The following is a 23,451-nucleotide window of genomic DNA, read 5'->3' as shown; positions in this document are numbered from 1 at the left end:
AACTCAAACTACATTGACTGCTTAGGTACCATCAAGACTGGTGGAAAGAAGAGAAAGACAGCTTTAAAAATTCATTTCAATCAGCACTTTATTTGGTTTGGTTAACTGCCAGTTTTTGTATATCCATGTAAAAGAATGATATATTACCAGTGAAATCATATTTTAGAAGAATATTTAATGACAACGGGCAGTCTCATGATATAATTTAAAAGAAAAAAGGATGCAACACTTTATGATCCCATGCAGTTGGAAAAGCCATTAAGGAGTTGTATATAATGATGGCATCTCTCATTGGTGGGAATAATTTTTGTTTCCTTTTTCGTATGTTGCTATGTTTTCCAAATTTTCCATATTAAACTTTTGTTTTTGCAATTAGAAAAATCAGAGACACTATTTTTAAAATGTCATTTCTTCATTCCTTGTTGAAACCACAGGACTCAGTTCCAGGAACACCTGAAATTACACAAGTAAAAGGTAAGAAAGGAAGGATGGAGGGTGGTGATGGTGATAGTTTCTTCATTTTGCTTTCCATTGAATTGTTTTGGAAACTCAATTTGAATTACTGAAGCTGATGGGTTTTATTCTAACCTTGTAACAGAAAACCAAGAGGGATAAAGTAAATGGAAGGATTCATTATAATAAAGTGTTAGAGAGATATTGTGGGCATTGGAACAGATAGCTAAGTCTGTTAAGTCTTAGAAAAAACAGAGGCAAAGACAGGAAGGGGACTCATCTCTTCTGAAATCATCTGGAGAGTCTTGGTAACAAAATCAGTGTTCATCATTAGTCTATACCCTGTAACGAAACAATAATAAATAAGAACAACATACAAATCTAGGAAATAAAAAATGTTTCATCAGCTTATCACTAAATCTTTCTATACTACACTTATACTTTAGTTACTCTTTTCAAATTTTTAAACTTTAAACTTCAATTCTTTTAGAGTAAAAAAAAAATCACATAGTAGGAAAGAGTTTCAGAGCTCTTTCATAGTAAATTCAGAATTACTGAACCCAAATAGTCATCACCATGAAGTTCCTTGTTTTCTAAGCTGCAAATGCTATCCTTAAAGTCTACAGATAAGTCTACTTTGTAAGAATATTTTGTGCATGCTGTGTTTGTAGAATTTTTTTTTCTTTTATATTCTTTACTTTAAATTGATGTTTTAGAATAGGAAATTATCTTCCACAGCTGTGTCTCCTGGTCTGATAATATAGTAACCCATTTCTGAATGTGAAAGTTTAAAATAAATCAAAATGAACATTAAGGCATACAAACAGCTACTTTAAGTCTGCTCTTTTTTAATAAGGATAAGTTTTTGCTTATATTCAAATACATGGAATGTTGGCCCAAAACTGAAGCTGCTGGAGAAAGATCACAGATGTTCTGTGGGTTATTGAAACTTCCATCATTTCTCTAAAAACATACCCTTACATGGTCTTAATTGTACAAATTTAAGTGTTGAGAAATGTCTAAATAATAAGCAACAATTAAAATAAAATGTTTGTTTTATTTGTAAATTATGTACAGAATGCACTTTACATTACAAGGAAAGGGGGAAGAAGAAAGAGCCATTGCCTTCCAACCCACGCTGTTTACTTTCTCTGCTGGAGATGACCATTTTTCTGTGAATCAGATGTACAAATCAGTTTGGATTTCCTAAGTTGGAAAAGGAGAATTTTTAGCTAAACTAAAAGTATTGCTCCATTAGTTATTGGCTTGTTTCAACAAAATGCTTTAGAACCCTACTAACTCAGAATCTTAAAGGAAATTTCCTGGTATAATTTTATAATGAAAAACTAAAGTAACTATCAAGAACAACGAGTTTATGAATTTCATCTTAAAGAAACTGTAAAATGGCCACATAATCTGAAATGCTGGGGTTACCTTATTCTTTTAAAGTTATTTTGATTAATCTAAAAGTAAAAAGCATAAAACTGTCAAAAATGCCATTAATCTAAATGTCATTGTGGAAAGTGCATCTTTGATAACTATCAAAATGAATTAGACCTATGTACTATAAAATTATCAAATGGCTAAAACTTATCAATGGCTTTAAACTGTACCAGTATTCTATAAAATGAAGAACCGAATATAAATGCTTGGATGTCAAATACTCAAATACATTTCAGTGAATAGATTTAAAGAATGCTACAAATGCCATGTGCACCTTATGGTGATTGGCCAACATAGAAAATCCGACCTCTTGTAATTATTCGGTCCCCAAATTAATCAGATTATGATTTTTCATGTGAAGACTTCGGTGTTTCTTCATCATTGTCTTCTTCTTCTTCTCAATAATCCCCATCTGTTTGCTGTTCCAGTTCCTCTTTTGTGATCATTTCAAAATCATTCCCAATTCCACTACTGTGCTGGGATCGGCCATCTTCCCTCCTGTCACTGTCTGTGTCTGAATGCCGTTCTCCACCAGAGCCTTCTGTTCCATGAATTCCTGGTCCTATTTTTCCCTTGTCATCTTCCTTTTTCTCACTGTCTGACATTTTCTCACTGTCGGACTTCTGCTGCTTTTTGGTTTCAGATTTCTCATCTTTCTTTAAGTCTGCTTTTGGTCCTTTGTATTCATATGTGTACAGAAGCCTGAAGGAGTCAATGAAGCCCAAGTCAGCAGTCAGATTTGGCAAGAACCCAAAGTGGTGCCTTCCTCCAGTTATAAGCCAAATGATGAGAAATAGAATGCAACAAGCAACAGCAAGGAGAAGAATACTGGCTACAAAACAGCCTGCGGCCATACTGAGCTAATAAACACCTACCCTCATTTCTGCTGGCCAAAGAGGGAAGAGGGTAGCTGCTATTATTGCAGGTACAAGAATTAATTCCATGACAAATGTTTTAAAGTGAACCGGGTAATAGATCCACACATAAACCTCATTTCCATCCAGAAAAACTTGATCATCACGTGGCTCAAGTTTGAATTTTTTCTTAGTTTCCTTCTTCTTGGGAGTTCCTGGAGTTTCCTCCTTTTTGGATTCTTCTTTTTCACCATCTTTTTTGTCTTTTCATCCTTTATGTTTTTTTTCTTGCTCTTTTTATCATCTTCATTTCTACTTTCAGCTTTTCCTTTATCGTTTTCTTTCTTTATGTCTTTATCATGCTTCATTTTCATTACTTTTAGAGTCTGGTGAAAAAATTGTTTCTTTAAAAGCCTGTTGCAGTAGTCAACCACAGACTCCCTAGTTGTAAATAAAATTTCCTCTCTTTTCTTGGCCTTCGCCCACTTTCAATCCAAAAGGTAATCCGCTGCTTTTGAAGCAATAAAATAATCAACCCGGTGACCCATCATATTGGTGGACTTTGTCGGACAGTTGAATTGAAGATACTTGGCTACAGCCTTCTCTTCTTTAGATGGTTCACCAACTTCCTGGATCCACTTCTTGTGTCGCCTGTGTTCTGCCATGTTGGCTGCTCCACCCGGTTCCTTCTGATGTGGATGTAGAATTTTAATAAGAAAAGAAAGTAAAATGTTGACAATATAATAAAGGTTCCATCTCCAACCATAACTAGATTCCAGGGCATTTTTATATCATGCTGTCATTAATTGAAGGCTATTCATAGAATAGTTGAATTTTAGATGCAGAAGTTATTTTAGAAATATAACAAAAGCAAACAACTTTACTTTACAGATTAGAAAATTGAGGCTGAAGATGTGAAGGGAGTGTCAAGCCTAGAACTAAACTCAACTATACAGTTGTCATTGAATAAATATCAGGGATAATTGATACTTTTATTTAGAGGTCATTCATGTCTAAATGAATAAGCATAATATTTTAAATCTTAAAAATTTCCTCCTGACTCTGAGCTGTAGAATTCCTTCTCTGGCATCCCTGATTGGGTGTCAGGAAGGCTTTTCTGATAAGTGGGAAGACAGACTAGAAAGTTTCACAAAGTAAAATAGTGTAGGTTGTTTGTGAGTGTGGACAAGTGAAGATTTTGCCAGGCAAAAAGGGATGCATTGTTTTTTTTTTTTAAAAAAAAAAAACACATTTCATTCATCAAATAAAAATATCAACACATACAGAATTGAGTTTCAAATGTCTTAAAAATATTTTTCAAATGTTGGTGGATAAGTAAGAAGCTGCAGTGTTTGTTTATCTTTTTCTACTTTCATAGCATTTAATATTTCTCTCCCTCCATGACCCCCTTGCTCCCTGCCAATAGATACAGTATTGCTTTCATGTTAGCATATTTTGATTAATTTGTTATGTATACTTTCCTCATTTACTTTAATGCCATGATTATTAGCTTTGCAGTTCTTTCTTTTACTTTGGTCCCTATGCTTAGTGATTGATGTTCTTGGCTACAATGGAAAAGAAAATGAGCATATAAAGTTTGCCCTTTTGACCAACATATAAAAAAGCCCCCAAATGCTCACTCTAAATCCAATTTAAGATCAAATACCAAGCCTTTTGCTAAAGCAAAGACTTTCCAATAAAATTACAAGGGGTGATTCCATTCCCTAATGCTATTATAAGCCCTTAACTGGACATGTTGAAGTGGTATTAATTGAACACATTAAACATATCATAGCAAATATGCTACTTAAGAGTTCCATATAATCGTAATTCCACTTGTTACCTACCATTACTGTAAATGAAGTGTATGTTTAATAGACTATCAAATCAGTTAATTTTTATAGGAATTCAATTTAAAAGGTGTGTTTGTAATATATACTTTTATTTATTCCTCAGATAGTTACTGAGTCCCTGCTGTGGGTCAGGTACTCTTCTAGGTTCTGAGGATACACAAGGCACCTTGCTTTCATTGAGTTTACACTCTAGTGGGGGTGGAGGGCAGATAATAGAAAACAAATGAATACATAAACAAGATGAGTTCAGTTAGAAGTACTAGGAAGAAAAGAAATTAGAGGAGTATGATAGAGAATGACAGGTGGAAAAGAGTTAATTGAGACTGTGTGGTTAGGAATTCCCTTAAAGAGGGCATGTGAACTAAAAATGAATGACAGAAGATCCAAGGATCGAGAGACATGAGGAAAGAGTGGATATGGTAGGGGGCAAGCCATATGAAGATCTAGGGGAATACTGTTCTAGAGAGTAGGGCAAACACCCTAAGGGGAGAATGGAATTTGCTGGGTCTAAGATTAAAAAGCAATCCAAATGTGGCTGGAATGTAGTTAATGACCAAGTTAACTGTGGAAGGAAAGGGGGTCCAGTACTGAGCCATGGGATACTTTGACTTTATGTTTGGTCTAGACTGCTGCCCAATTCTAGAATTGCTATTAAAGCCAGTGAAGATCTGCAAAACTAGATATGTTGTAATTTTGTCTTTTAACAACATTAAGAAGTCGAACAGAGAATGAATATCCAGGGAGCTAGGGTCATAGGTGTTCGTGGCAGGCACAGTTTCAGAGGAATGTTAGGAGTTGAAGGCAGGACTGGACAGGTTGAAGAGAGAAGAGCAAGTGACGAAGTGGTGACAGAAAGCACAGACAATATTTTAGACATGTTATTCTGTAAAGAGTGGCAGAGAGGTGGAATAGTAGCCGTAAGTTGGGTGAAGTGTGGTCAAGGGGATATCCTTTCAAGATGTGAGATACTTGAGCATGTTTGCATGTTGGTAGGAAGGCTGGAATAGACAGGGACAATCCAGGATGCTGGAGAGGCAAGGGAGAATTGTGGAAGAGAAACATTTGTGTAGGTTGATGAGAGTGGGAGCCAGAAGCTAAAAGAGGTTTTGGCAGTTAATCTATTATGGCGGGGGCGGGGGGGGGCAGAAAGAATGGGTATGGGTGCTGGTCCTTCAGCAAATTTGACAGCAGGAAATTGAGGCAAATTTTGCCTCTCTTTTTTCATTGTGAAGCACATAAATGACAAGCAAACCTACATACATGTATTCAAGCATTCATATGTGTATATGTGTGTGTGTACCATACATATTTGTTTAACTTTTAATTTGGGACAATTTTAGAGTCACTAAAGTTGCAAGAAAATAGTACACATAGATATAATTTACTGCTCAACTAGTTTGCCACCATGGTAGCATCTTACATAACTATGCCACAATATCAAAACCAGGAAAGATATATGGAAAAAATCCATGAACCTTATTCAGATTTCACCAATTTTACGTGCACTCGTGTGTGTGTGTGTGTGTGTGTGTGTGTGTGCGTATTCAGTTTTATGCAATTTTATCACATGTGTAGATTTGTGTGATCACCACCACAGTCAAGATGTAGAATATTTCCATCACAGCAAGGATCTCTCATGTTGTCCTTTTATAGCCACACACACTTCCCCTGGAAACCACTAATCTGTTCTCTATTTCTATAATTTTGTCATTTAAAGAATGTTATATAATTCCTTTCGTGACTGACTTTTTTCACACAGCCTTATTCTTTGGAAAGCCATCCAGATTGTTGCATGTATCAGTAGTTCCTATCTTTTTATTGCTGAGTAATATTCCATGGTATAAATGTACCATTATTAAAATCCATTCATCTGTTGAAGAATATCTGGTTTGTTTCCTGTTCCTTGATTTTAAAAATAAAGTTTATATGAACATTTGTGTGCAGGTTTTTGTGTGAACATAAATTTTCATTTCTCTGGGATGAGCATCCAGGAGTGTAATTGCTGGGACACAGGATAGTTGCATGCTTAGTTTATAAAGAAACTGCCAACCTGTTTTCCACAGTGGTCGTACCATTTTACATTCCCACCAGAAATATATGAGTAGTCCAGTTTCTCCACATCCTCACCAGCAAGTGGTGTTGTCACTATTTTCTTTTAATAATTTTAGCCATTCTGATAGGTGTACAGTAATATCTCATTGTTTTAATTTGCATCTTCCTAAATAGCTAATAATGTTTATCATCTTTTCATATACTTATATACCATCTGTTTATCCTCTTTGATGAAATACCCTTTTATGCCTTTTGCCCATTCTTTAATTGTATTGCTTATTTTTCTATTGTTGAGTTTTAAGATTTCTTTATATATTTTAGACACTAGCCCCTTGTCAGATACGTGGTTTGTAAATATTTTATCCCACTTGATAGCTTGCCTTAACCATCTTGACAGAGTTTTTCACAGAAACGAGGTCTAATTTATTAATCTTTATCAATTTATTAGTCTTTCTGCAGCTCATCCCCTTGTAAACTTTTCTAATGCCATCTCAGAACCTTCCATGAACTGCCTGCAACCACTCTTTTTTCATGCTATCTTCTATATCTGACATTCTACCTATAGAATAGTCAATTTTCCCTAGTCAGAGAAAATGCTAACTCCTCCAGCCAACCTACCCTAATCATTCCAGCACAAATCTTCTAATACATTTCCTTAACATCCAGAACAAAAATGCAAGGATAGTCTCCAGTAGCTTGAAAAGACAATGAAACAAATTATCTCCTAGAGCCTCCATAGGGAATGCAGCCCTGCCAACACCTAAAATTTAGCCCATTGAGACCCATTTCAGACTTCTGACCTCCAGACCTGTAAGATAATACATTTGTGTTGCTTTAATCCACTAAGTATGTGGCAGTTTGTTATAGCCTCAACAGGAAACTAATTCAGGAGGTGAGGGTTTTCCAAACAAAGAGAACAGTAAGTGAAATGGGCTGTAGGTGTGAACATACTGAGTCTATTTAAGCAGAAGTCAGGATTCCAGGGTGACTAGAGCCCAGTGAGCAGAGAATTAATTAGTGATAAGAAATGAAATCAGAGCAATAACACTAGCCAGATCAGGGACCTGATCATTGTCTTTCCAAGCTACAGGAAACTATCCACATTCCTTGGCTTGTGACCCCTTCCTCCCTCTTTAAAGCCAGCAACAAAACATCTTCAGATCTCTCTCTGACCCACTCTTCTGCCTCCCTCTTTCACTTACAATGACCCTTGTGATTATATTGAATGCAGGATAATCTCATCATCTCAAGATCCTTAACTTAATTACATCTACAAAGTCCCTTTGTCACGTGAATTACGATATTCACAGGTTCTAAGGACAGGGACATGGATATTTTTGGAAATTATTATTCTCCCTACCATACCTCCCAAATCTGCATTTATTGTTTCCTCACATCACTCAAGTTTTCTATTCAAAAGTCACTTAATCATTAATACCTTCTCTGAGTACCCTAAATAAAATATCATACTTTCCTATCCCTATATAGTCCTCTCCCTATATAGTCCTCTCCCATACTTTCCATTAGTTAATACCACTTATTACCACTTACTATATAATTTTGGTTTTGTTCATTGTTTGTCTCTCTTTCTAAAATATTAGCTCCTTGAAAGCAGGGGTTTTGTCTGTTCTGTTCAACACTATATCCCCTTTCCCCCAACTTATGTAGAACAATTCCTGCCAAATGGTAGGTGCTCAATAAATGTTTATTGAGCTGATGAATATTGAACTTCTGTGCATATTATTTTCCTGCTCCAATGTACATTCCTGGAAGATAAGAACTATATTTTATATAAAAAAATTCAAATTTGTAAGCTTTAGTTACTGAAAAAATCTCATTTCATTACTAGGATTCTGTCTTCCCCAGTAAGAAGTTAAAATTCTCCATCTCACAATTCTTATTCTGACCATGTTCTCCCTCTTCATTTTTAGAAGATTCCGTTCAGTTATTTTTGTATAACAGAGAAAAACTTTCTTCCACTCTTTCCATGAGATGGAAAGTACAGGAAATGGTCCGAGTCTTCTAAAAGGAACTGGGCTCTAGCCTTACTACACTGATGGGAAAAAAACCCTAGAAATACACTGATATGATATAAAGTAACTTAAACATCATATCACATGGTTGAAGATTAATTTTAAGTAAACATTTGTTTAAAAGTATGTCTTAATATGAATAAAATTTATTTTTATGTAGATTTGAAGTCATAATAAAGCTTGATGAACATTTGACTGTTATGAATATTCTTAACACAAGCAGAAACATCAGCATCTGATGCAATGGGGTTGAAGCAAGAAGCACAGGACAAAGGAAGTCTGTGTGATTAGCTTACTGTATGGTATTATTATTATTATTATTATTATTATCGTCATTATTATTATTATTACTTATTTGAGTCTCATTTCCTTATTTACAACATTGGGATCATAAAGACAAGCATATTTACTTAATGTCAAATGAAAGAAAAGGTGATAATATGGTGAACAAGACAGATATAGTTTCTAAAAATAAGTTATTATAAACCATGACTCACTCACTGCTGGAGTGATGTTAGGCAGAGAAGTGGGATGGGGGCAGATCCAGGAGACTGAGAAGGAGGAAGATCTTCCCTGATGAAATTGTTGGCTTTCTTTTTCTTCAGGAGTTAGAGGCCAGACATTCTGGACAAAACAACCTAGGAGAATATTAAATTTCAGTAGAATTCCAGGTACAGGTCAGAATTTAAGGGGGCTGAAACCCCTGAGAGCAACATGGGGAATAAAGTTTCAAGACTGTAAAACAGAGTTTGCAGTGGCAGGAGAGCTCCTGCAGAGAAAATTGACTGTAAGGAAGGAATTGAGGGATTCAGAAGCAGCCTCTAGCAACAGACCTAGCTAGCAGGGATGAGGCAAGAAACAGGACTGGGAACTCTTGGTTATCAGAACTTATACAATAGGTAAGAGACCTATTTCCAGAAGTTCTGGGCAAAGAAGGACAAGTCATGAGGACTACACAATTTTCAAGGTATGTTCATGCTGCTATTCCTGGATCCTTGGGTTCCATGTGTTTGGCCTGTCAGATACCAGTGCATGGCAGTATTCTCTTTCCAGGTGAATTGTTTGAATACAATGTAAGGCTAGGCTCCTGTAGTTTCTGATTTTACACAGGGGGAAATATCTGGGGTGGGCCTGGGTAGACTGACATATAGGATAGCCCATGATCAAAACAGGACTGATCACTTCTAATTACATATACAGCAATAAACATGGTAATAGCATTAACAAAGTAGCATACTAATAAGATCCAAATAAATGTGTACTTTAAGTTAAAATTTTTGTTTTTCCAAAATGCTCAAATTGAAGAGGGTTAGAAATCTTGATTCTCATTTGATTTTTAGAATAGGGATTTTAGGTAATGTATGTATGGGTCAAAAGCCCACAGATAGCATGGCAAAAGCCCATTTATTTAATTGCAATTAAGTATATGTTGATTCTCATTTGATTTTTAGAATAAGGTTTTTATATAATGCATGTATAAGGCAAAAGTCTCCAGCCAGCAGGCAAAAGCTCACAGCTAGATGGGCAACAGCCCATCTAATCAACTCTAATCACTGCTTAGATATGGGATTTATACTTTAGTGATTTTAGAGCTAACAGGTGGTTGTCATACCAATCCTGTTAAGAGATTTTACAGAATTACTGTTGGGAAAAATGTGAACAAATGTTTGCTAATGGAAAGCTGTTTTTTGGTGGAAACTTTAGAGACAATTATACTTAGATTTAATCATAAATATGTAAATTTTTCTTAAATCATTTGACAAGAGCTTGTGTTTTAGATAATGATCGCAGTTTGACCAACTTAGCTTTTCACAAATTTTACCTTATAATGTCACATTGTTAATTTTAATGATGATACTAGTTTCCATTGTTTAAGCTATATTTAGCCATTGATAACTTTTGTCACACTGTCCATGTCTTTGTGTCCTTTTTGAAATGATTGAATCAACTGATTTTTCTTGTGAAACTTCCTTGTCTTTAAAACAGAAAACAGAAGCTAACTTTGAATTGGGGCTGCACCCAGTTTTCTCCTTCTAACACAGGAGTTGCTGAAGTGCTGTCCCTTCGGGCTTCTCATTGCATTCATGTTGCTTGAGTAATCCTTTTTTGCATCTCCGTTACAATGAGAGAAGTGTAACAAGAAAATAATTAAAGAGGGACAGTAGAGAGACTCCCTACCTATCAAATAGCTACTCTGATTTCTCCCTGAGAAACAGCATGTTGCTAACACTCTTGCTTTAATAATGCTAAAAATGCCATCACAATCCATTTCAAGAGTAGGGAAGAAAAAATGAAGATTAACTAGATTATGTGTCAGCAGTGATTGAAAAAAACACATAGGAATCATTTGGAGCTGTCACTGCTGAGAGACAGGGTACTCTGATGTCTTGGCCTGTTTCATAAAAGCCTCTAACACACACACGTGCACGCACGCACACACACACACACACACACACACATTTTTTTCTTGTTTGGTGTCATGAAGCCAACTTGCCATGATGCTACAGCAACTGGTTATTTTGGTCACATCAAAGAATGAATCAATTGGTTGAAAATAGTTTCAAATCTAATTTGTTTACCAGAGTGTGGCTGTGAAATTCTTACCCATTCTACTCATGTCACTAAGCCATCAAATGCCTGTTTGAATAAATTTTTCCCCTTTTCACTAGTGGCCTGGCTTACTGTAAATACAGTGCAAACGAATATCATAATTATCCCATCTCCATGGATTAATTCACTCATTCAATAAATATTTATTATTTACTGAGAGATAGGTAATCTTCTAAAGCCTGGAGATACAACGAGGGAAGTTCAAAAAGTTCCTGGGAAGATTCATATAATCTTTCATTTCTATTTTTTCACGAACTTTTTGAAGTACCCTAGTACATGAAGCAAAGTTCCACCCCTCAAGGAATTCCTCATACTACAACCAACTGCTTACCTCATGATACAAATGCAATGCTGAGGAGAACGAAGTCAGTCCCTGTTCCTTTATCTCCCTCAGTATTCTATGCATACATTTATGGTTCCATTTAGAATATCAAATTGATTTGACTGTTAACTAATAGTACCCGATTAGGCTGTGAGCAACTTGAGAGAAGACAAGTGCTGACTAAAGAGTGTCCTCCTTCAACTGAGATCCTGGGGAGGTAATTGCATGTATTGATTGTCTGCCCAACACTTGTTCATGTGGAATCTAAGCCAGGAGGTCAGGAGTCTTGTCTTATTCATGGCTGTGTCTCCAGCCCCTAGGACAGTGCCTGTAATATAATAGGCACCTAATAAATATCTGTTGAATTAATACACTATAAATAAATTATTAATTATTGAATCAGTTCTTCTGGTTTATAGGTTCTAATTCTTTCCACTACACCACATAGCTTTGTGCCTTAAAGCACTGTGTTCTTGCTCATTTCATAGGGCATGTGGCAAAATTCCCAAAAGGGAAGATATTGATGTATATTATGCAAGAACCTTGACACCGGTGTAGTTTGCAAAACTGGATTTTATGTTGGCACATTGTGGACCATGACCATGACTCCAGCTGATTCATACCTTTACAGCTGGCACCCAACAAGGAAGAGCTCTTGACACCTTGTCCCTGATTTCACTGTTTTCTGGCTTGTCTCTCTTTTCTCCTGGTCTCTTGTTTCTTGTATTACTCCTCATTTTGGACCCTGCATTCATCCCCTTGGTTCTGCAATTGTTTCTTCAGCTTTTAAACTCATGTGGCAGTGCTGAAATTGCCCTGTAGGCTGCCAGCTTTTCTGGCTGTCCTCAATTTCTTGATAAGGCCACTGAATGCCATAATCCTCTTCAGGGTTGGCTGCCATGGCTGGAATAGACCTATGTTACCTAAATCCAGTCCCTGAAAGGGGAAATCAGACACAATACACATTCAACAAATGTCTGTTCATTTGATTCATTCATAATAGTAGTGGATGTAAAATGGGATCACTGCCTGGATTATAGCAATCCCCTTGGAGAAATTTTCCTCTGACCCCAAATACATAGTTTACATGGAATCTACTATTTTCTTACATAGCACAACTCCCTAGTCAAAGTTTGTGATTAACAGAGTAAGAAATTGGTCAAATCTTAACTAAGAATATGGCCTAAAGTTAACTCAAATTCTCTTAGCAGGAGCAGACTTGGAATACTTAGAAAATTGGAGCAGAACCTAAAAGAACCATGAAATTGGCTGATCAAATAATTCCTTTCCCAGTCCAAAAATTAGTCAACAAAGTAATGTCTTTAATTCATTTTCTCTAACTGTCCTTCAGTGATATGTATCCTCGTGTGCTACTTTCTCTTTTTCCCTTTCCCAAATGAGAACTTTCATTGTTATTTTTTCTGTTTTTGTTCCACTATTATATATTGGACATCTTGTGGATAGTTAAATTTGCCATTTGGTCACAGGGTATATGATCATGAGAAAATACATTTAGACTTGGTCAAGAGAAATAGATGTCATTTCAAGATCCTGGACTTCGAGGTGACACTGAGGCTATGAATGACCAACCCTGCGTTGTCTCTCATGGGAGAGGTCTGGAGAGCATTTATGGTTGCATGTGAGAAAATTGCATCATTTTTAGGCTGATAGTAATGGGAAGAGGGGCATTTTCAAAAGTTTGTTATAGGAAGAAGGCATGTATATACTAGGCAGTGAAGTAGTAAGATAAATCTTTCATAAATTGACATGGCTGTTTGGCTTTCAATGATTCTCTTAATTGTGACGTCTATCTATCACCTCTTCCTTGCAAAAACTGCTTCCTCTTGTGCTGCTAATACTATGTTCTAAATGAGTGCTTTCATGTCCTTAGTAGGGTCATGTCCTTACTAAGCCGGCCACAGTGGTCAGGTGTCATTTTGAGGAAAGAGAACATGTTCAGTCTGAAGTTTTTTCCCGAGAGTTCTCAAATTCCTCTGGAGGCCTTATCCGTAGCTTCACAGAGAATTAAGTCAGCACTCAGAAGCAGAGGTGAGACATGGAGAGAAACAAAATGAGATAGAGAGAGAGACAGAGAGAGGGCCCTGACATTGCTCAAGTCTCTGTTTCTAGTTACAGAGTGTTCTGGTTACTGACTCTTGGGAGATTAGTTGTTCATTTCTTCATTTTTGTGAACAGTTCACAGCCTTCCAAAACAAACTTCATTTACCTAGGCTACTTTATATTAGGTTTCTCTTACCTTTCAACCATAACAGTCCAGACCAATATATTATAGCAGTTTGCAATCTACTATTTTGTGACAAAATAAAAATAAAAGAATAGAATAAAATAAAATAGAATATTTTTGAGTGCATCATGTTAAGTAATGGCAAGTATTGACTTGGTACTTTTGTTTTGTCTGTGAGTGTGTGTGTGTGTGTGTGTGTGTGTGTGTGTGTGTGTGTGTGTGCATGCACTGGGTCATTAGAGGGTCGTGCTTAAAGAAGTTTGAAAGGCACGGCACTAAGTCACCCAAATCCATGACTCAGGGGGGCCACTCTCAGGGTGTAGGAAATCATTCTAGGTGGTTTCGTTTTTAATGAGCACCACAGGTATGTGGGAGGTGGAAGACAACCCTGAGAAAGGCTGAGTCATTACAGAAACTTTTCTGTACTAGAAGCAAAATATTCTCCCCAAAGTGACATTCTGTGGAACGATTCAGGCTTATGAGTTTGGTGAGGACTGTAAACCAAGAGGCCAGAAAGAAGTTCGTTTCAGTAGCTGCAGTCTCATAAACTGCAGAAGAGTTCCAATTACCCAGGATTTTGGCTTAGTGTGAAAACTCCATATTATGCAAAATCTGAGAAAGGATCAGAGGAAGTTAATAGAATCAAGGCAGTGATGATTATGCAATCATAGGAAGATAATGTGTATGCATCAAGACTTGTTTAGAAAAATAAAGCAAAATACCAGGATGACTCAGCTGTGAATGGACGGACACCTAAACTAATACCTTTCAGTGTGGCTGGTATGACAGTAGCCTCCTGTTTATGCAATTCTATTTCAATGTCAGAAATGATTCAGTCTGGAAATGTGATTACAATTGAAGCAGATCACTTCAGTGGAGTGACTGTTACAGTTACTCTTTGGTTAAGGGATAGAAAATTAACCTGTACAAGCTAAAGGCTAGCATATGCATGTAGGGAGTGGTGTCTTACCTGAAGTGGAAGGTAATTCCAGGCACCGATCAAATTATCTGGAAGAAAACTATAATCTTCATAACAGAAAACAACTCTGTGGGAGAGTTTTAGGTGTACTTGAGGATTGGAACCAACTTCTGGTTTAGACCCTAGAGCAGCACTGTCCAATCGAGTTTTTGGTGATGATGGATAGGTTCTGTGCTCCCTATTACAGTAGTCACTAGATATATTTGGCTATTGAACACTTGAAATAAGCCCTGTGAGACTGAAGTACTGAATTTTGAATTCTGTCTAATTCGAATTTATTTAAATTTAGTTTAAATAACCACATGTGGGTAGTGTCCTCCACAGTGCACGGTGGAGCTCACCCCATGAGAGTGGCTAGGCATTTAGCAACCAGCATGGCAGGTGAGTAGAATGACATGATGGAGACCTTTGCAAACAAGCCAACTCTGGTAGAAAGCAAAAGTAGCCTGCTGGTCAAGCACTCTATACTTCCTGCACATTTTTTTTCCCTTGAATTCTCACCTATATTTGGTGAGGTCCTTTAGAAAACCCCATTTGTGCTCAGGGGATTCACAGGAAGGAATTTGTTACAGGTTGATTCGGGTGTTGATAGGAAAGCAGTGTATCCTTAGGTTCTGGGGTGATGGTTGCAGGGGGGATCAAAATGAAATAGCTGGACCTAGACATATGCAAAACTTTTAGCAACATTGAAACTTTTTGTCAAACTGTTCATTTTGCTTTGTAGCCAGATTAAACAAGCAAAAACACAGTTTTGTTGAATTCTATATTTCAAGACACATAAATTGAGCTAAAATGGTGTGTATAGACATAGCCTCTCATTGGTGTCTAATGCATATAATGTTGGACCTGTTAACTGATTCTAAACAAGTTTTCTAAGCTCCCTACAATAGATGGTGTCATTATCCTCCCATAAGTTATCGAAACAGAAAACTCAAAAACAGCTTTTTTTCTTTTTAAAATTTGAAAGAATTTTTTAAAAGTATTGCACATGTTTACTTATTCATCATAGAAAAATTATAAGATACAGGTAAGGCAAAAGATGGGGGAAATTACTATGGATTCTGCCACTGAAACTACAGTTAAATTTTGTTATATGTGTTTGGAGAGGTTTTTTGGTCCTCTATGATTTATAAGGTCCTATCTATACACAAGCACTCACACATATATATTATAATGCAATCCCACAGGATAGTGGTTTGTAATCTGTTGTTTTTCTCTTTCCACATAAATAAATATAGATGTAAGTAGTTTTGTTTAAAAATATACCTGTTTGCATGCATTTTGTAATTTTTCATAGCTGCATAGTATTTCAGTTTGTGCATGAACCAGAAATAATTTAGCCACTCTCCTTTTGCTGCACATTTAGTTTCTCTTCTCCCCCCATCATAAACAGCACTATGTTGAACATTATTTTATGGACTTATTTGCATATTTATGTATGTATTCTTTAAGGTATTCTTTTGACTGGGTAGTTACATTTGAAAAGTTATGAATTAAATTATGATGGTTCATGTCTTTAATTGACAGTAGTAATAGCTGAGATTATTGAGCACTTATTATGTGCTTAATATTATTTTAATTGCTTTTAACTCACTTAATTCTAGTAAGTGCTAATATTATTCCTATGTTACAAATGATAAAAATGAGACAAAGCACTGTAAATACTGTATGTACTCTCTCTTAAGTAGAAGCTAAGAGATAGAGAAGAAAGGGAAGAAAGACCACAGTGTTGCGTTGGACTTGCAGAGGGAGAGAACATACCTAGGGATACAAAGTGGAGTGGGGGAAAGGGGGATGGGGAGGGAGGTCAGGGATAATTGAGGGGATAATTGGGTGGGGGACATGGGGTATAATCACAGCTTGTGGTAATGGACATGCTGCCAGTATGGATTTGGCCATCACATCTTAGGCACAAGTGGTGAGAATTTGCTTTGTACCCCATGAATATTCATAACCAATAAAAACAGAACAAAACATTTAAAAAAAATAAAAATAAAAATAAAATTGAGACACAAAAGAGTTAATTAACTTGTCCAAGATCATTTACCTACTAAGGGGAAACTGGGATTTAAATTCAAGCAGTCTGACTCTAGTCTTTGCCCTTCACAAGAATTTCTACTGTGCTCCCTCTCCATGAGTTTTAATTTAAGTACTTACATTAGAAATCCCTTTCACTATTATTTCTCATATTCAGGGCTGCCTCTTGGGCTTTTGATATTCTTGGCATATTGGAAAATATGCCACCACTCAGGTATTGTAAGGTTTCAAACTGACAAAGGAAACCCTTTTGTTTTGGTTAACCCCAATCTCGGAGATAGGAAGCGATAAACACCTAACAGCAACAGCAACAAAAAGATCTATGACATTCTTTCAGTTTCTGTATTCTAGTCAGCAATTACAGTAGCCAGCATTTTCCTTATTTTTATGTGTAGTGTTTTTTTGTGTGTTTTGTGTTGTGATTTCCCATGTCACATTCGTTTTTCCCACTGGATTGCATGGGAGGAGGGGTGATGATCCATCCATATCTTACTAATTTCTGCTTTATTAGGCCTAGCACAGAGTGTTTTAATTCCAAAAGTGATGTGAACACATGATCTTATGATCTTATTTGGCCATAAAGTGCTTTCATAGATGCTATAGCTTGAACAGATGAAGAAACAAACTTGGTATCCATTTGCTAAATGACCATTGTACAAAAGTGTTGGCCCCTGAGCTGTGGCAGATTCCAGCACTAGGGACTCCTTAAGGTGACTCTCGGAAGACAACTAAATATGTGCATTTATGGGCTCTTTTATACAAAAATCCTACAAAGGGACTAGGTCATTTTCCTCAGTTTATATTACTATCTTATGGTCTTCCTGATGGTTAAAAAATCAAGAATCAGAGAAAAGTTATACAGGACTCCACCAAATCAGAGAAGTTAGGTTTTTACTCATAATGTAAATGCTAAAGTACATTTTAGTATTTAAAATAGCACAAGTGGAATTCAAAAAAATGAATGCCTGTAGAGATGTGACATGAACGTGTCCATTTTCCAATCCTATTCCTGTGCCTCTGCTCATTTTAATTAGCAATTGAACCAAGTACCAAAGTATATTAGATCATTAGTTGGGTTTGCCTTTTCATTTGGAAGTACAGGCATATCTGCTGAGAAATCTCAGGTGTGACAATGCAATCAGGACTTTAGAAAAGCATAGCCAAATGCAATTTATATCAGTGCTCAGAGAAAATTGATTGTGATATTATTTATACCATTTTTCTCTGCATTCATTTCTCAATCCATGCAGATAAAAGTGCTACTTTCTAATTCATGGGCTATAGACACTATAGATTATATGAAATTGGTCATACATTAAAGATTTTAGAATCTTAGGGGAAGAAGCATGTTCTACATAGTTATCCACCTTAAATAAAAATATCCATATAAAAAGAATTAATGTCCCTTGTGCTTTCACTAGGCGGGAATCAGCCTGCTCTATACTAGACTACATTAGCATGAAGTGCTGCATATCAGTATGGTGGACATCCCCCACTGGCACTTGTAGCAACAGCAGAGACTAAGCTGCACTTGAGACCCACATTTGTACTTGTGAGACAGCCCCTCCCCTTTTTATTTGCACATATGACGTTTTGAAAAAGTATGGTCAATGCAGCCCCAGTGGGGAATTGTGACCTCTGCTTGGGGAGAGTTCTCAAAGGTAGAAAACAGTCTTGTGAGGGATCGTAGGGATCACGTTTATTGATATGATCAATTTTTATCAATTCACACCCTCATAAAATGCATTCAGTTTTTTATAACATAATATTTTTGCGGTAAAAACCTCCTCATTGCTGCTTAGAGTAATTAGAGAAATGGGACATAAAAGAACCAATTGTAGTCATTAAATACAAAAGGTGATAGAAATAAACTATAATAAAATAAGCCTGAGGATATATGAAAGGGACTGGTCTGGTCTCCGACCTTAGGCAGCATTGTGCCCTCGGTAAGAAATTCTTCTTTTTTTCCTTTTTTATAATAACTTTTTAGAAACATATTTTGCAAACTATACAATTCACTCATTTAAAGTGTCCAATTCACAAATGGCAAACAGGTATATGAAAAAATGCTCAACATCACTATGAGATGTCATCTCACACCTCTGGCTATTATCAAAAAGGCAAAAGATAACAAATGTTGGCAAGGATGTGGAGAAAATGCTTGCACACTGTTGGCAGGAATGTGAATTAGCATAACTATTATGGAAAACAGTATAAAGGTTCCTCAAAATATGGAAAATAGAACTCCCTTATGATCCAGCAATTCCACTTTTGGGTATATATCCAAAGAAAACAAAATGAGTATTTTGAAGAGCTATCTGCACTCCCATGTTCATTGAAGTATTATTCACAATAGCCAAGATATGAAATCAACCTAAGTGTCCATCAATGGATAAATGGATGAAGAAAATGTGGTATATACACACAATGAAGTACTATTTACACTTGAAAAGAAGGAAATCCTTTCATTTGCGACAACATGCATAAAACAGGAGGGCATTATGCTATGTGAAATAAGCTAGGCACAGAACGGCAAATACTGCATGATCTCACTTAGTGGAATCTAAAAAAATTGAACTCATAGAAGCAAGGAGTAGAATGGTCATTACAAGGGGCTGGGGAGGGGGTTGGAGAGAATTTCAGTTAGATAGGAGGAATAAGAGATCTGTTGTACAACATGGTAAGTATAGTTAATAACAATGTATTGTATTCTTGAAAGTTGCTAAGAGTAGATTTTAAGTATTCTTATCACAAGAAAATGATAAATATGTGAGGTAATGCATATCTTAGCTTAATTTAGCCATTCCACAATGTATACACATTTTAAAAGAGCATGTTGTTCACAATAAATATATAGAATTTTTATTTGTCAATTAAAAATAAAATAAAATAAAGTGTACATTTCAGTGGTTCTTAGTATATTCATAGTTGCGCAACCATCACCACAGTCAGTCTTAGAATATTTCATTTCCTTAAAAGAGACCCTGCACCATTTAATCATCACTCCCATACCTCCCATCACCCCCTCCAGCCCTAAGCAATCACTAATCTACTTTCTATGTGTATAAATTTTCCTGTTATGGACATTTTGTATAAATAGAATCATACAATATGTGATTCTTTGTGCCCGGCTTCTTTCACTTAACATAATGTTTTCAAGGTTCACCCATGTTGTGGCATAAATCTATACTTCGTTCCTTTTAATAACCAAATAATATTCCAATGTATGGATACACAAAATTTTGTTTATCTGTTTTGTCAGTTGATGGATATTTAGGTTGTTTCCACTTTTGTGTATTATGAATAATGTTGCTATGAATAATTGTGTGCAAATTTTTGCTTTTAATTACCTTGGGTACATATCTAGGAGTAGAATTTCTGGGTTGTATGCTAACTCCATGTTTAAATTTTGGAGAACTGCCGAACTCTTTCTTAAGTGGCTGCACCATTTTATATTCCCACCAGCAGTGTATCAGGGTTCCAATTTTTACATATCTCACCAATACTTGCTATTGTCCATCTTTTTGATTGTAATCATCCTGGTGGGTGTGAGGTGGCATCTTGTTTTGCTTTTGGTGTGCAAAGGTAACACTTCTTAGTGAGTAATTTTTAAAAATTGGAGAAAAGCCATACTGGCTACCTGCAGGAAGCAGGGCTACGCAAGGACAGATATATGAGTGGAGCTAGGGTGTGACTTTTAGGGCTAGGCATAGAAATGCTTGACCCAAACTTGGAGGCACCACTGTTGCAAAGATAGAGATTGCAAGTTTTGTTTTGTTTTCACAGAAATAACCATAGGAATAATAGATTCTAGGTGAATTTTCTGAAATCATATGGTCCAAAAATAAGCTGTTAGAAAAGAACTTGGTCAAAATGACAAAATTATTTGAGAAAATGGATTATCAAAATGATTAGTTGATTAAAAATGAGAATTTCCAGTCAGTAATATGGCAGTACAGAATAATGGTTTTGAAGTCCTCTTACCACTTGCTACATGGGAAGGAGAAAATGTAATGGAAAGGACATGATAAGCTTGAGGATCAATTCTAGATCTAACAATCTGTGAATAAATTATAAAGCTTTCTGACCATTATTAAAATCTCCACATCTTATTTACCTCTACTAGATTGGAAATGTTCCTCCTTTTTTTTTTTTTTTTCTGGCTTGGGCTTGAACATTTATTTGCATTCATCTGTACATAGTACATTGTATATACACTACAAAACTCTTTGCTTTGGAGAAAAAGGATGGGTTTTGCCACAGCTTTAAAGAAGCCATTGATGAGAGAAGATGTGAATTCCACAAACCTTTGTTGTGGTTTCTCTCAGCTTTGAACTAGGCCTAAGAAGTACCTAGTCTGCCACAATCATAGCACTTATTTGCGTTTAACTGTGTACCTTCATGTGTAACATCTGTTCCTAGTATCCTTTTGACTAAATAGAATACTACTAACACTTAACTGGTATGCTTGTCAGGAGTCTTTTCATCATTGCATTCAATTAAGATACATAAAAATACAATTTAAACTAATTTTCATAATTTTATTCTTGTCTATTTTGTTATGTTCTAATTTGTGAGTTCCTTTATATGACTACCAGAGTATTGAAGAAGGTTCCGTGCTTTTAAAATTGCAGTATCTCTCTCTCCATGTAGATGGCTGTAAAAGCCACGTCTTTTTTTTTTTTTTACTTCAGTTTATACATTTTCTTTGGACAGCTGTGACATACTCTGGCTGTTTCTGGTACTTAGTTTGCATATGTATTCTGTGCTTTTCTTTTATTCCAATTTTTTCAAGAGAATCAGAGTCTGTGCTTTCAGGAACCTAAAAATCTGGAGGAAGAAAGAAATATGGAAATAAAGTAGGTACTCTATATATCTTGAATGAGAAAAAAAAGCTTAAAAAGTAATAATGATTATAGGCACCATTTGTTTATTCCTACCTATGTACCAAGTACTGTGTTAAGCACTTTACATGCATCTAATTCTTAAAACAGCCATATAAGGTGGCTGCAGTCATTATCCCCATTAAAAAGATGAGAAAATTGAGGCCTAGAGGAGTTAAGAAACTTGCCAAATTGAAAAATAGAGTTTGTAAATAGCAGACCTGGGATTTGAATTCAGGTTTTGTGTAAATCTGAAACCTGACTGCATCAATGTGCCATGGGACAAGAACTACATAATAAAAGTTGAAGGGGGAGAGACTAACTTTGCTTGGGGGCATTGTAGAAAAAGAGAGTAGAAGAGATCTCTGAGCTGGTCTTAAAGGATAAGTGTAGGTCACTGGGCAGAAAACAAAGCTCAATCTGTCGTTGCCTTAGGCCATCACAGATGAATGTACTGTGCGGCACTTGAAGCTACTATTAGAGGCAGCTGGCAGTGCTTCTGTAAGCCACAGTGTCTGCATGGGTAAAAGCCTAGGGGTCAGAATGGCTATGGCATATCACAGAGTTGCAAGTGGTCATTATGTGTGTGAACTTGGGAAGCAGAAAGAGAAGAAGCTGGAAAAGTAGGTTAGGCTGACTAAGCTCCTGAAAGGCTGTTATTTTAGTGTGCAGAATAGATTGAATGAGAGAAGACCAAATACCAACAGACTCTTTGGGTAGCTATGGCAGGACTCTAGGTAAGGCTGGGGGTGGTGGGGAGAGGAGACTGATTTGAGATTGGTGTTTGGTTGAGAGGAAAGGAATGTCAGGCTGAGCAGAATGTGCAGTTCAGAAGATGTCTCTCAGCAAAGCACCACTGTTAGATCCCTGCCCCTCAACTTCTCTCTGTGTCCTGGGATGGAGTTCTAAGTGCACATATTGTCCTGATGTCAGGATGAGTATTCCAGCGCATTGAGTTCTAATCTTGTTTCTGACAGTTATGAGCTGTGTAATTCCAGGCAGTGTATTAGTTTTCTAGGACTGCTGTAACGAGGTACCACAGACTAAGTGGCTTAAAAAAAACAGGCATTTATTGTCTCACAGTTCTGGAGGCCAAAAGTCCAAAATCAAGGTGTCGACAAGGTTGCTTCCTGTTGAGGGCTATGAGGTACGGAAACTGTTTCAGGCATCTCTCCTTTGTGTGTACAAGGATACTTCTAAAAGTTTGCAGAAAAATAGAATTAAAATATAATGTGAATCTTGCCTTGAATTTTTGAAGTACTCTAGTAGATGGCTGTCTTCTCTGTGTGTCCTTATGTTTGTGTTCAAATTCACCCTTTTTCATGTTAGATTACAGCCCACTCTAGTGACCTCATTTTAACTTAATTACCTTTGTAAAGACCCTATCTCCAAATATGGTCACATTTTTAGAGACTAGGGGTAGGACTTCAACATGAATTTGAGCAGGGGTGGGGGACACAGTTCAATTCACCTGTAATAGACGCTGGCAGTGTCCCAGCCAGTCCCCCTTAACTGGCTGGTACCTCCGTCCTTCAACTGTGTGAATTCTGGGACTAAGGATTTGCAGTTTGAACTTCTTGTGAGATATTACTCTTTGCTGATAATAGTTGTCTGGCCAGGAGATGCCTGAGAAGTTAATCTCCCACTTTTGATGGTGGCAAATGACTGACTATTTGGGTGAATGGGC

The 23,451-nt window shown here is 36.5% G+C and overlaps 1 pseudogene; it reads right to left on the bottom strand.

Moving 5' to 3' along the window:
- Positions 1 to 2,237: 2,237 nt before the first annotated feature.
- LOC134367634 (translocation protein SEC62-like) lies at positions 2,238 to 3,436 on the bottom strand (annotated as a pseudogene).
- Between the last annotated feature and the right edge of the window lie 20,015 nt (positions 3,437 to 23,451).

The sequence above is a fragment of the Cynocephalus volans genome, chromosome X, assembly GCF_027409185.1.
Source record: "Cynocephalus volans isolate mCynVol1 chromosome X, mCynVol1.pri, whole genome shotgun sequence".
NCBI lineage: Eukaryota > Metazoa > Chordata > Mammalia > Dermoptera > Cynocephalidae > Cynocephalus > Cynocephalus volans.
This window is presented reverse-complemented; position numbering and strand designations above follow the sequence as displayed.